Here is a 14,093-nt window from a genome sequence, read left to right as displayed (position 1 = left end):
GTATATCCCTCCTTAAATAAGGAGACTAAAACTGTACACAGTACTCTAGGTGTGGTCTCACCACTGCCCTCTACAGTTGTAGCAAGACTGACAAGCATACATACATACGAATTAGGAGCAGAAGTAGGCCATTCGGCCCCTCTAGCCTGCTCCGCCATTCAATAAGATCATGGCTGATCTGTTTGTGGCTTGAATTCCCCACTCCCATCAACCCCTGATAACCTTGATTTCCTTGCCTAACAAGAATCTATCTACCCCCGACTTAAAATGATTCAATGACCCCACCTCCACCACCTTCTGAGGCAGAGCATTCCAAAGTCTCACAACTCTCTGAGAGAAAAAAAATCTCCTCACTCTGTCCTAAAAGGGTGACCCCTAATTTTAAAACAGTGCCCCCTAGTTCTCGACTCCCCCACAAGAAGAAACATCCTTTCCACATCCACCTTGTCAAGACCGTTTAGGATCTTACATACTTCAATCAAGTCTACCCTCACTCTTCTAAACTCCTGTGAAAACAAGCCCAGTCTGTCCAACCTTTTCTCATAACACAACCCATTCATTCCAGGTATCAATCCAGTAAACCTCCTCTGAACCGCCTCCTATGCATTTACATTCTTCCTTAAATAAGACCAAAACTGCACACAGTATTGGAGATGTGGCCTCACCAATGCCCTGTATAAATGAAGCATAACATCCATACTTTTATTTTCAATTCCTCTGGTAATAAAGGATAGCATTCCATTACCCTTCTTCATTACTTGCTGTACCTATATACTAACTTTTTGTGACTCATGCACTAGAACACCTAGATCCCTCTGCACCTCAGAATTCTGCAGTCGTTCTCCAATTAAGTAATACTCTACTTTTTTTTATTCTTCCTGCCAAAGTGAACAACTTCACATTTTCCCACATTATATTCCATCTGCCAGATTTTTGCCCACTCACTCAACCTATCTATATTGGTCTGCAACTTCCTTATGTCCTCTTCAAAACATACTTTCCTACCTATCTTGTGTCATCTGCAAATTTAGCTACCAAGCCATCTCTCTCCTCATCTAAGTCATTGATTTAAATTGTAAAAAGTTGAGGCCTCAGCACAGATCCCTACAGGACTCAACTCGTCACATCCTACCAATCAGAAAAGGACCCATTTATGCATACTCTCTGTTTTCTACCAGCCAGCCAATCTTCTATCCATGCTAATATGTTATCCACTACACAAGGGATTCCTATTTTGCGCAATAACCTTTTATGTGGCACCTTGTCAAATGCCTTTTGGAAATCCAAGTACAGTCTGTCAACAGGCACCCCTTTATCCACAGCACATGATACTCCTTCAAAGACCTCCAATAGATTGGTTAAACATAATCTCCCTTTCATAAAGCCATGCTGACTAATCCCAATTACCTTGAGTTTTTTTAAGTGCCCAGCGACAGCCTCCTTAATGATCGATTCTAACACCTTCCCCAAGACAGATGTTAAGCTAACTGGCATATAGTTACCTGTTTTCTGCCTCCACCCCCTTCTTGAATAGAGGGGTTATATTTGCTATTTTCCAGTCTGATGGAACCTTTCCAGAATCTAGCAAATTTTAAAATATTAACACCAATGCATCTACTATCTCATTAGCCACCTCTTTTAAAGCCCTAGGAAGAAGCCCATCAAGACCCAGGGACTTGTCAGCCCACAGTTCCATCAGTTTGGTCAGTACTGCTTCCCTGGTGATTATAATTTCACCAAGTTCCTCTCTTCCTTCACAGCTTTTACTTGAATTTTTTTGTATCCTCTGTAGTGAAGACAGAAGCAAAGTATTGTTCAGTTCATCCGCCATTTCCTTATTATCTACTATTAACTCCCTATTCACACTCTCTAGAGGTCCAACGCTCACTTTACTTACTCTTTTCCTTTTTAAATACCTGCAGAAACTCTTGCTATCTGTTTTTACATGTCTAGCTAGCTTCCTGTCATACTCTAATTTCTTTCTCCTGATTAACCTTTTAGTCATTCTCTGCCATTCTTTACATTCTGACCAATCATCTGACCTGCCACTCACCTTTGCACAATTATGTGCCTTTTCCTTAAGTTTGATGCTTTCTTTAACTTTTTTTAGTTAACCACGGATGGTGGGTCCTCCCCTTAGAATTTTTCTTTACAGTAGGAATATATTTATCCTGAATGTTCTGAAATATCCCCTTGAATGTCTGCCACTGCTTCTCTATTGATCTATCTCCTAGCCTAGTAACCCAGTTCACTTCAGCTAGCTTAGCTTTCATGCCCACATATTTGCCCTTATTTAAGTTTAAAAGACTACTTTTAGAATCACTCTTCTCTCTTTCAAACTGGATGTAAAATTCAATCATATTGTGGTCGTTGCTCCCTAGAGGTGCCTTTACTCTGAGATCATTAATTAATCCTTTCACATTGCACAATACCAAGTCTAATATAACCTGCACTCTGGTTGGTTCCAGAACGTGCTGCTCTAAGAAACTATCTTGAAAGCATTCCATGATCTCCTCATCCAGGCTACTATTGCTAATCTGATTTTTCCAGTTTATATGTAGAATAAAATCACCCATGATTACTCCCTGTCTTTTATCACAAGCACCCAATATTTCTTGTATACTTCGTCCTACATTATGGTTACTGTTAGGAGGCCTGTAGACCACTTCCACTAGTGACTGTATAAAATGCTAGTTAGGCCACAACTGGAGTACTGTGTACACTTCTGGTCACCACACTATAGGAAGGATGTGATTGCACTGGAGAGGGTGCAGAGGAGATTCACCAGGATGTTGCCTGGGCTGGAGCATTTCAGCTATGAAGAAAGACTGGATAGGCTATTGTTGTTTTCTTTAGGGCAGAGAAGGCTGAGTGGGGACCTGATTGAGGTATACAAAATTATGAGGGGCATTGATATGATAGATAGGAAGAAACTTTTTCCTTTAGCAGAGGGGTCAATAACCAGGGGGCATAGATTTAAGGTAAGGGGCAGGAGGTTTAGAGGGGATTTGAGGAAAAATGTTTTCACCCAGAGAGTGTTTGGATTCTGGAATGCACTGCCTGAAGGGGCGGTAGAGGCAGGAACCCTCACAACATTTAAGAAGTATTTAGATGAACACTTGAAACACCATAGTATACAAGGCTACGGGCGAAGTGCTGGAAAATGGGATTAGAATGGATAGGTGCTTGATGGCCGGCATGGACACGATGGGCCGAAGGACCTGTTTCTGTGCTGCATAACTCTATGACTTCTTTCTCCTAGTATTCCTCATCTCCTCCCAAACCGATTCTATTTCCTGAACTCCTGAACCAAGGTCATCTCTAATTATTACACCAATGCCATCCTTGATTAACAGTGCTACCCCTCCACCTTTACCTAGTTTCCAATTCTTCTTGAACATCAAATAGCCCTCAATATTCTTACCTTAAATCTGTGCCCCCTGGTTATTGACCCCTCTGCTAAGGGAAAAAGGGGCGGCACAGTGGCGCAGTGGTTAGCACCGCAGCCTCACAGCTCCAGTGACCCGGGTTCAATTCTGGGTACCGCCTGTGTGGAGTTTGCAAGTTCTCCCTGTGTCTGCGTGGGTTTCCTCCGGGTGCTCCGGTTTCCTCCCACATGCCAAAGACTTGCAGGTTGATAGGTAAATTGGCCATCATAAATTGCCCCTAGTATAGGTAGGTGGTAGGGAAATATATAGGGACGGGTGGGGATGTGGTAGGAATATGGAATTAGTGTAGGATTAGTATAAATGGGTGGTTGATGGTCAGCACAGACTCGGTGGGCCGAAGGGCCTGTTTCAGTGCTGTATCTCTAAACTAAACTAAACTAAATATTCAGAATCCAATCCTTGTCGTCCTGCAGCCATGTCCTCCGTAATGACTATCAGATCATACTTCCCTACTTTTATACTCCATCCCCTTTGCAATAAATGCCAACATTCCATTTGCCTTCCTAATTAATTGCTGTACCTGCATTGCTAACTTTTTATGGTTCATGTACAAGGACACCCCGATCCCTCTGTACCGCAGCATTCTGCAGTCTGTCTCCATGTAAATAATGTTCTGCTTTTCTATTCTTCTCACCAAAGTGGACAACCTCACATTTTCCCACATTATACTGCCAAATTTTTGCCCACTCACTTAACCTATCTATATCTCTTTGCAGACACTTTGGGCCGGATTTTCAAACCCTGCTTGGTGTGGGTCAGCAGGCAAGCGCAATTTGGAGATTGAGTTCACGGAGGTCGGCAATGGGATCCGCCGGCTCCAGAACGTAACGTCACTTTTATTAGTAGGGGGATCGAGTTTCGGAGCCACGAGGTCATGCTGCAGCTGTACAAAACTCTGGTGAGACCGCACCTGGAGTATTGCGTGCAGTTCTGGTCACCGCATTATAGGAAGGATGTGGAAGCTTTGGAAAGGGTGCAGAGGAGATTTACTAGGATGTTGCCTGGTATGAAGGGAAGGTCTTACGAGGAAAGGCTGAGGGACTTGAGGTTGTTTTCGTTGGAGAGAAGGAGGAGGAGAGGTGACTTAATAGAGACATATAAGATAATCAGAGGGTTAGATAGGGTGGATAGTGAGAGTCTTTTTCCTCGGATGGTGATAGCAAACACGAGGGGACATAGCTTTAAGTTGAGGGGTGATAGATATAGGACAGATGTTAGAGGTAGTTTCTTTACTCAGAGAGTAGTAGGGGCGTGGAACGCCCTGCCTGCAACAGTAGTAGACTCGACAACTTTAAGGGCATTTAAGTGGTCATTGGATAGCCATATGGATGAAAATGGAATAGTGTAGGTCAGATGGTTTCACAGGTCGGCGCAACATCGAGGGCCGAAGGGCCTGTACTGCGCTGTAATGTTCTAATCTAAAAAAAAGGGACACCGGCAGAGAGGGAACAGGTCGGGCACACACTTTTATTTAATTCCCTGTTAAGTTCATTAAAGCTCTCATTAGCATGCTTGTCAGGAGCAGGAAACTATTTTTTAAAGGCTGGGAATGGGGCAAACACGACGTGGTTGTGAAGATGTGAGCATTGTTGAGGAACGTGAGGGCTATGGAAAGGGCTGTTTAATTTAAAACAGAGGCAGCAAATAAAGCCTAGCTGCCTCAGATGTGTGTCATTGTGGATATTGTTGCAGCTGGAAGAGTTAAATGTTACATTGGAGAGTGCCATGAAACTGGAGTGGAATGTGAGGTCATTGGCATCATTGTGGCAGCTGAGGTTAGCAGGGGAAGGCTAACATACTAAGCCCAGCTGAGGGAGTTCAGATGGGAACAGGCTACTCTGACATTGGACAGAGCAGCTAGGATGATTGGTGGCAGTTGCAACCTCCTGGGCAGCTGGATGCCAGAGGAGCAGAGTGGGGCTGCAAGGGGAGGAATGCGCTATCCAAGTCATCGAGTGTACAGCCCGAGAGTCAGCTGCCTGCAAATGACAGAGTCCCAGTGCTGTAGGAGGCTGTGCGTATCCAGGCAAATAGTCTCAGTCCTGTGTGCTCTGATCCACAATAACCTGAGGCCTCATGGCAGTCCCCCACCTGCAGCCAGCAAGGTATCAGGTGCCCTGACCTTTTATGCAACTGGGTCATTCCAGGGATCAGCTGTGGACCTAAGTGGCATCTCGCACTTAGCATCACTTAGGTGACAGATGCCCTTTTCAGAAGGACAGGCAGTAAAACTACTTTGACAACAATGGGCCTGTGCTGGCACACAGGGCATTGGGGGTTTGCCGCCATCAGTGGATTCCTACAGAGGCAGGGCATCATCGCTTGCGCCCATGTGGCCATCAAGGCACCAAAGGACTGGCTAGTGAGATCTATCAACAGGAAGGCCTTCCGCTCCCTCAACTTCCAACTGGTCCGTGACCGCAACAAGAGAGTTTAATCTGTGTACACTCACTTCCCTGGACGCTGCCCTGACTCTTTCATCTCCGCCAGTCCAGGCTGCCTCGGTAATTCACTCCATCTCCTGAAGTGGATGGCTGACTCCAAAGGGGGCAAGAGAAATCCCTTGAAGAGGTGGCTACTGACCCCTTTAAGGAGCCCCAGACAAAGGCACAGATGCAAAACAATCAATGTCACACCTACTGAGCAGGCCAACCCTTGACTCCTATGGCAGCCATTACTGAGGGTGCCTGGCGCTAGGGGCAGGGCAGACCTTTGCTTCATCGATGCCAACCTGGATCCAATGCTGTAGGCTGTGTGGGTGAGGAAGGAGGTTCTCTTCTCAGAGTGTGGCAGGAGGAGGCCACCTCGTCATGCAGCAGGGGCACCTGTCTATTCAGTATTATCCCCCTCCGCCCCCTTTTCCTCCTCGCTTACCTCCTGCTCCTCCTCCCGATGAGCTGTCTCCTTCCAGAGCCTCTCTGTGCTCAAGGTCCACACCTCTCTGGAGAGCCATGTCATGGACAGTGCAGCAGACCACCACAATGACAGAGACTCTTGCAGGAGGGTATTGGAGGGTGCCACCTGTTTGGCCCAGGCACTGGAATTGCTTCTTCAAAAGCCTGATGGCCTGCTGAGCAGGAGGCATTGGTTGTTTTGCCTCAGTGCCTCTCTTTGGGGCTCCCTTAGAGGGGTTGGTAGCCATCTTTTCAATGGATTGCCCTTGCCCCCTTGGATCCATCCAAGCATTATGGGGGTTGAATTGAAGTATTGAGGCAGCCTGGACTGATGGAGGAGTCATGGCAGCTGCCAGAAAGTGAGCGCACACATGGAGGGAGCTCTTGTTGTGGTTGCAGACCAGTTGGACGTTGAGGAAATGGAAACCATTTCTGTGAATGATTCTCACTGGCTGGCTGGTCACTGGGTGCCTTGATGGCCACATGGGTGCAATCGATGATGCCCTGCAACTGGGGGTATCCAATGATGGAAGTGAAACCCAATACCCTCTGTGCCAGAGCAGGTCCATCTGTGTCAAAGTGGATGTTGTCCCCTACCCTCCAGAAAATGGCATCTGTGACCTGCCTGACGGCCCGATAAGCTGCCAACTGCAAGATGCCAATTAGGTCCACAGCTGATCCCTGGAATGACCCGGTGCGTAGAGGTTTCGGTCGACGGAGACCTTGACGGCTGCATGTAGGGGACTGCCATGGAGGCTGTGAATCCTCAGGTCATTGTGGATTAGAGCACACAGGTCTGAGACAATCTGCCCTCCTATGGCACTGGAGCTCTGTCATTTGCAGGGGGCTGACTCTTGGGCTGTGCACCCAATGTCTTGGGATGCGCCTTCCTCCCCTTGCAGCCCCCTGCTGTGCTCCTTTGGCCTCCTGCTGTCCAGGAGGTTGCATCTGCTGCAGCTCATCCTGGCTGCTCTGTGCAATGTCAGAGTAGCCTGTTTCCATCTGCCCTCCCTCAGCTGGGCTTTGTGTGTTCACCAGGCCTTCCCCTGCCAGTGGCCTCACGCCCTTCTCCGGATTCCTGCCACTCACCACTGAGAAAAGCAAGTCTTACAGCTGCAGCAATTGCCACTCTGTGGCAATTTTGAAGCAGCGGGACTTCTTTTTGGACCTCAGCTGTATTTTAATCAGCCTTTCCCTGAGCCCTCATGGCACCCCACTGTAATCACAACATAAACAACCTGCTGTGTTCCACACATGGCGTCCTCCACCTTCCCAGCCTTTGAAAATTAAAAGCTGCTGCTGACAAGCCTGTTAATGAGCTTTTCAATGAGCTCAACAGGCACTTCACTGGAGGCAGCGCCCAACCTGTTCCTTCCCTCCCGATGTCCCTTTAAAAATGGCTTCACATTCCGGAGGTAGCGGGTCCCAGAGCTGACCTCCGAGAACGTGATCTTCAAATCGCGCTCACCTCCATACCCATACTCAGTAGGCTTTAAAAATCCAGCCTACTAGCTTCAGTCTTCCCAATATTAATTGATGGAAATTGCAGCACACCAGAAGCAGCGGCTGCAGCGGTGAGAGGAGACGGGATATAAAAGCAGCGGAGAGCGAGGCCCGAGACCAGAAGCAGCGGCTGCAGCGGTGAGAGGAGCCGGGGTATAAAAGCAACGGAGAGCGAGGTCTGAGACCAGAAGCAGTGGCAGCAGCGGTGGTGAGAGCGCTTTGTTCTGTTCTGTGGACCTGCTTGACCAGCAAAAATTGATGTGTGACGTTACAGGAGGGCTGGTAAGTGATTGGTGGGTATTTCTTTACTTCTTCCTTGTCTCGTGTTGTTTTTTTCTTGTTTTTTTTTGGTTTTGGCCAAGTAATTGAAATCAGGTGATGTCATTACAGGTTAAGAGTATACTTAAATAGTTTTTTGTTCCTTAAATACTGTGATCCAAATTAATTAATTAAATAGAATCGAGATGGCTGGGCAGGCGATGTGTTGCAGCTGTAGTATGTGGGAGCTGGTGGATGCCGGTGTGATCCACGGTGACCACATCTGCAGCAAGTGTTGGCTGCTCGAGGAACTTCAGCTACGAGTTGATGAGCTGGAGTCCGAACTGCAGACACTGTGACACATCAGGGAGGGGAAGAGTTTCCTGGACACTGTGTTTCAGGAGACAGTCACACCCCTTTGATTAATTACATCCAATCTGGACCATGGTCAGGGACAGGAGGGTGTTACTGTGAGTGAGGCAGGTATGGGGATCCAGAACTTAGCTTTGGAGGAGTCTCAGCCAGTGCCCTTATCCAATAGGTACGAGGTTCTTGCTCCCGGTGTGTCGAGGGCACAGACTGCTGGGAGGATGAGCAAACTGACCACAGCACTGTGGTTCAGAGAGCCATTCAAGTGGGGGGAGAAAAGAGAAATGTAGTTGTAGTAGGGGATAGCATAGTTAGGGGAATAGATATTGTTCTCTGTAGCAAAGATAGAGAGTCCCGAAGACTGTGTTGCCTACCTGGTGCCAAGGTTAAGGACATCTCTTCTAGGCTGGAGAGGAACTTGGAGTGGGAGGGGAAAAATCCAGTTGTCGTGCTCCACGTAGGTACCAACGACATAGGCAGGACTAGGAAAGAGGTTCTGCTGAGGGACTATAAGCAGCTCAGGGCCAAATTAAAAAGCTGAATCACAAAGGTAATAATCTCCAGATTACTACCTGAGCCACGTGCTAATTGGCATAGGGTAAATAAGAGTAGAGAGGTAAATGTGTGGCTCAAAGATTGGTGTGGGAGAAATGGGTTATGATTCATGGGACACTGGCACCAGTACTGGGGAGAGAGAGAGCTGTTCCGTTGGGATGGGCTTCACTTGAACCATGCTGGGACCAGTGTCATGGCGCATAGTATAACTAGGGTTGTAGATAAGGCTTTAAACTAATAGTGGGGGGGAGGGTTCAATTGAAGGGAAGTTTAAAAAGTCGAATAGTAACGAGAGAGCAGAGGTGCAGGGTAGTGAAGGAGCATACATTAATTAGAGTGTGACAGGAAGGGACAGAAAATACAAGCACAAGAGTACAGCAGAAATTAGAACCAGAGTAGATAAAAATGGTAAAAAGTCAAAGCTTGAGGCTCTTTATCTGAATGCCCGTAGCATTTGTAACAAGATAGATGAGCTGACGGCACAGATAGAAATAAATGAATATGATTTAATAGCTATCACGGAGACGTGCAGGATGACCAAGACTGGAATCTAAATGTTCAAGGATATTCAGCGTTCCAGAAGAATAGGCAGAAAGGAAAAGGAGGTGGGGTAGCTTTGCTATTAAAGGAAGGGATCAGTGCAGTTGTGAGTAATGATATAGGTGTAATAGATCGTGATGTAGAATCAGTTTGGGTGGAAATAAGGAATAGCAAGGAAAAGAAATCACAGGTGGGAGTGGTCTACAGGCTCCCGAAGAGTAGCCTCTTTGTAGGGCAAGATATAAATCAGGAAATAATGGAGGCGTGTAAGAAGGGCACTGCAATTATCATGGGTAATTTTAATCTGCATATAGACTGGACATATCAAATTGGCAAGGGTAGCATGGAAGACGAATTTGTAGAGTGCCTTAGGGATTGTTACTTAGAGCATATGTTGCAGAACCTACCAGGGAACAGGCTATTTTAGATTTGGTATTGTGTAATAAGGTAGGATTAATAAGAGATCTCATAGTTAAGGATCCTTTGGGGGAAGCGATCATAACATGGTAGAAGTTCAAATTCAGTTTGAAGGTGAGCAACTCGGGTCTCAAACCAGTGTCTTCACCTTAAACAAGGGCAATTACAGAGGTATGAAGAAAGAGTTGTCTAAAGCAGGCTGGGAAGATAGACTACAGGGGAAGTCAGTGGATGAGCAGTGGCAGACTTTTAAGCAGATATTTCATAACACTCAGCAAACATTTATTCCAGTCAGAAGGAAGGACTCAAAGAGAACGATGAACCACCCGTGGATAACAAAGGAAGTTAAGGAGAGTATCAAATCAAAAGCAAAGGCGTACAATAAGGCGAAAATGAGTGGTAGGCCAGAGGATTGGGAAGTTTTTAGAAACCATCAGCGGATGACTAAAAAACTAATAAAGAGAGAGAAAATTGATTATGAGAGTAAATTGGCAAGAAATATAAAAATGAACAGTAAGAGCTTCTATGGGTATATTAAAAGGAAGAGAGTAGCTAAAGTGAGTGTGGGACCCTTAGAGGATGAGAATGGGGAATTAATAACAAGGAAACAGGGAAATGGCAGATAATTTAAACCAATATTTTGCATCAGTCTTCACAGTGGAGGACACTATAAACATCCCAACAATAATAGATGAGCAAGGTGTTAATGGGAAGGAGGAACTTGTAATAATCACTATCACGAGGGAAAAGGTGCTGGACAAACTGATGGGACTGAAGGCAGACAAGTCGCCAGGACCTGACGGCCTGCACCCAAGGGTTTTAAAAGAAGTGGCTGCAGAGATAGTGGAGGCATTGGTCATAATAGACCAAAACTCATTGGATTCCGGTAGGGTACCAGCGGATTGGAAAACTGCTAATGTGACACCCCTATTCAAGAAAAGAGGGAGGCAGAAAGCAGGAAACTATAGACCAGTTAGCTTAACATCAGTAATTGGGAAAATGCTTGAGTCGATTATTAAGGAAGAAATAGCAGGACATTTAGAAAAACATAATGCAATCAAACAGAGTCAACATGGTTTTATGAAAGGGAAATCATGTTTGACAAATTTGTTAGAGTTCTTTGAGGATATAACAAGCAGAGTGGATAAAGGGGAACTGGTAGATATTGTGTATTTGGATTTTCAGAAGGTGTTTGATAAGGTGCCACATAAAAGGTTATTGCACAAAATAAGAGCTCAGGCTATTGGGGGTAATGTATTGGCATGGATTGAGGATTGGCTAACACACAGAAGGCAGAGAGTTGGGATCAGTGGGTCTTTTTCAGATTGGAAAGCTGTAACCAGTGGGGTGCCACAGGGATTGGTCCTAGGGCCTCAGCTATTTACTATCTACATTAATGACTTAGAGGAAGGGACAGAGTGTAGTATATCCAAATTTGCTGACGATACAAAAATAGGTGGGAAGGCATGGAGTGACGAGGACACAAAAATCTGCAAAGGTATGTAGATAGGTTAAGTGAGTGGGCAAAAACTTGGCAGGCGGTGTTCAATGTGGGAAAGTGTGAGGTCATCCACTTTGGTAGGAAAAATAAAAAGGCAGATTATTATTTAGATGGAGGAAGACTACAAAATACTGCAGTAAAAGGGATCTGCGTGTTCTTGTGTGTGAAACACAAAAGGTTAGTATGCAGGTGCAGCAAGTAATTAGGAAGGATAATGGAATTTTGGCCTTTATTGCTAAGGGGTTAGAGTTTAAAAATAGTGAAGTCTTGTTACAACTGTACAGGGTGTTGGTGAGGCCGCACCTGGAGTACTGTGTACAGTTTTGGTCCCCCGTTTTTAAAGAAGGATATACTAGCACTGGAGGCAGTTCAGAAAATGTTCACCTGGCTGATTCCTGGGATGAATGGGCTGTCCTATCAAGAACGGCTAAATAGGTTAGGCCTTTATTCATTGGAGCTTAGAAGAATGAGAGGTGATCTTATAGAAACATATAAGATTTTAAGGGGGCTCGACAGGGTAGATGTTGAGAAGATGTTTCCACTAGTGGGGGAATCTCGAACTAGGGGACATAGTTACAGAATAAGTGGGCACACATTTAAAACTGAGATGCGAAGGAATTTCTTCTCTCAGAGGGTGGTGAATCTCTGGAATTCTTTGCCTCAGAGAGTTGTGGAGGCTAGGTCACTAAATGTATTTAAGGAGGAGGTAGATAGATTTTTGAAATCTCGGGGAGTTGAGGGTTAGGCAGAGCAGGCCCGAAAGAGGAGTTGAGGCCTGGTACAGATCAGCCATGATCTTATTTAATGGTGGGGCAGGCTTGAAGGGCCGAATGGCCTACTCCTGCTCCTATTTCTTATGTTCTTATCCAGGAATGGATGTCAGACAAGCAGGCTGACAACACAGAGGCAGTGGAAGGGTTCAGCGAGGTGGTGGAGAGGTAAAGCTGGGTGCTGTCAGGATACATGTGTAACCTGATGGCATGCCTTTGGATGATAGCACTGAGGGGCAGCATAAAAATGAAGAATAGAAGGGAGCTATGGATAGATCCCTGTGGGACTCCAGAGGTAACTGTGCAGGGACAGGAGGGTCCTATAGACTCGCATTCGAATTCTAATGGTGTATTTCTGTCCAATTCTGGATACCACACTTTAGGAAGACTGTTAAGACCGTAGAAAGGTTGCAGAGGACATTGACTAGACTGGTACAAGGGATGAGGGACTTCAGTTATGTAGAGACTAGAGAAGCTGAGAATGTTCTCCTTAGAGCAAAGAAGTTTAACAGAGGCGTTCAACATCATGAAAGGTTTTGAGAGTGAATATAGGGAGAAAATGTTTCCACTGCAGGAGTGTTAGCAATTAGAAGACACATATTTAAGATAATTGGGAAAAGAACTGATGGGAGACAAGGAGAATTTTTTTATGCAGTGAGTTGTTATGCTCTGGAATGCACTACCTGAAAGTGTGGAGGAAACAGATTCATTAATAACTTTCAAAATGGAATTGGATAAATACTTGATAAGGAAAAAAAACACAGGACTATAAGGGAAAGAGCAGGGGAGTAGGACTAATTGAATAGCTGATACAAAGAGCTGGTACAGTCACAATGGGCTGAATGGCCTCCTTCTGTGCTGTGTGATTCTATTATTCTATTTAAAATTGGTATTGGACTACATCTGCACGCCCTGATTAATTATCCTTGCCCTTAAACCGTGCTTCACCTGAAAATTATATTTTGATCTTTATTTTATTTTAATTACAATATGATTAGTACTCAGGCACTATTATCTACATGTTCTGATTTTAGGAAATTAATTAGGAGGCTGATAAAATTAAAGGATTATGATTTTTAGGGAAAAAAGAAATTACATATTGTTCCCTCTTTAAAAAATGAGAAAGAACTTTCAATAAAATGTTCCCAGACACTGGCAAATTTATCTAATTTTTTTGTTGAAATCCCTAAATGCTATTAACCATATTATCTGCAAGTACATTTTCCCATAAGATAACATAAATCTATTTTTGTGTACTAGCAAGATTTTTTCAAAGATTGTGGGATACATTCACAAATATATTTTGACAACATTAAAGAATTATTAAGCTTTTTCAGTTAGTTGTCACACACCTATAAACGTTAGTAACTCTTTTCAGTTGACAGTTGACCTCACTCTAATGAGTACCTTGCACCAAGGAAACCTAAGGCAACATCAGGTTACTGATTAACTCGTGGTACCACTGTCTGACTTGTACTAATCACAGTCTCCTATTGCCTGAATCTGCCAATCTGGAGAAAATAATACAACTGTCGTATCTGTAAATTCTGCTATATCTGTATAATTGAGCTACAAAGCGAAACAACTTGTGCCTAACCCCTGATCTTTGGAGTAAGTCTAGTCCTTTGGAACTTTGAAGCAGATGAGAAATTAGGCAATCAGATTTGCTGCTGGGTAGAGTTGCATATTGACGTCTTAGTGGAGTTAATAATTATAAAGAAAAAAATGAATAGAATGGTCTTAAGGCCCTGACTTTACAAGATAATATGATATTAACCCTTTGGTTTTGTTCATCCATAGATTCTCATGGGAAAAGTAGCAGTTTTGCATAAAGTAT

At 44.7% G+C, this 14,093-nt stretch overlaps 1 protein-coding gene across 10 annotated transcripts in view; it reads right to left on the bottom strand.

The window, feature by feature from the left end:
* rbm47 (RNA binding motif protein 47) overlaps positions 1-14,093 on the bottom strand; it is a 313,372-nt gene that overhangs the window by 40,338 nt on the left and 258,941 nt on the right. The gene's annotated exons all lie outside the window — the stretch shown is intronic.

Source organism: Heterodontus francisci, chromosome 1, assembly GCF_036365525.1.
Source record: "Heterodontus francisci isolate sHetFra1 chromosome 1, sHetFra1.hap1, whole genome shotgun sequence".
Lineage (NCBI taxonomy): Eukaryota > Metazoa > Chordata > Chondrichthyes > Heterodontiformes > Heterodontidae > Heterodontus > Heterodontus francisci.
The sequence above is the reverse complement of the archived record's forward strand: the minus strand, read 5'-3'. Positions and strand labels throughout refer to the sequence as shown.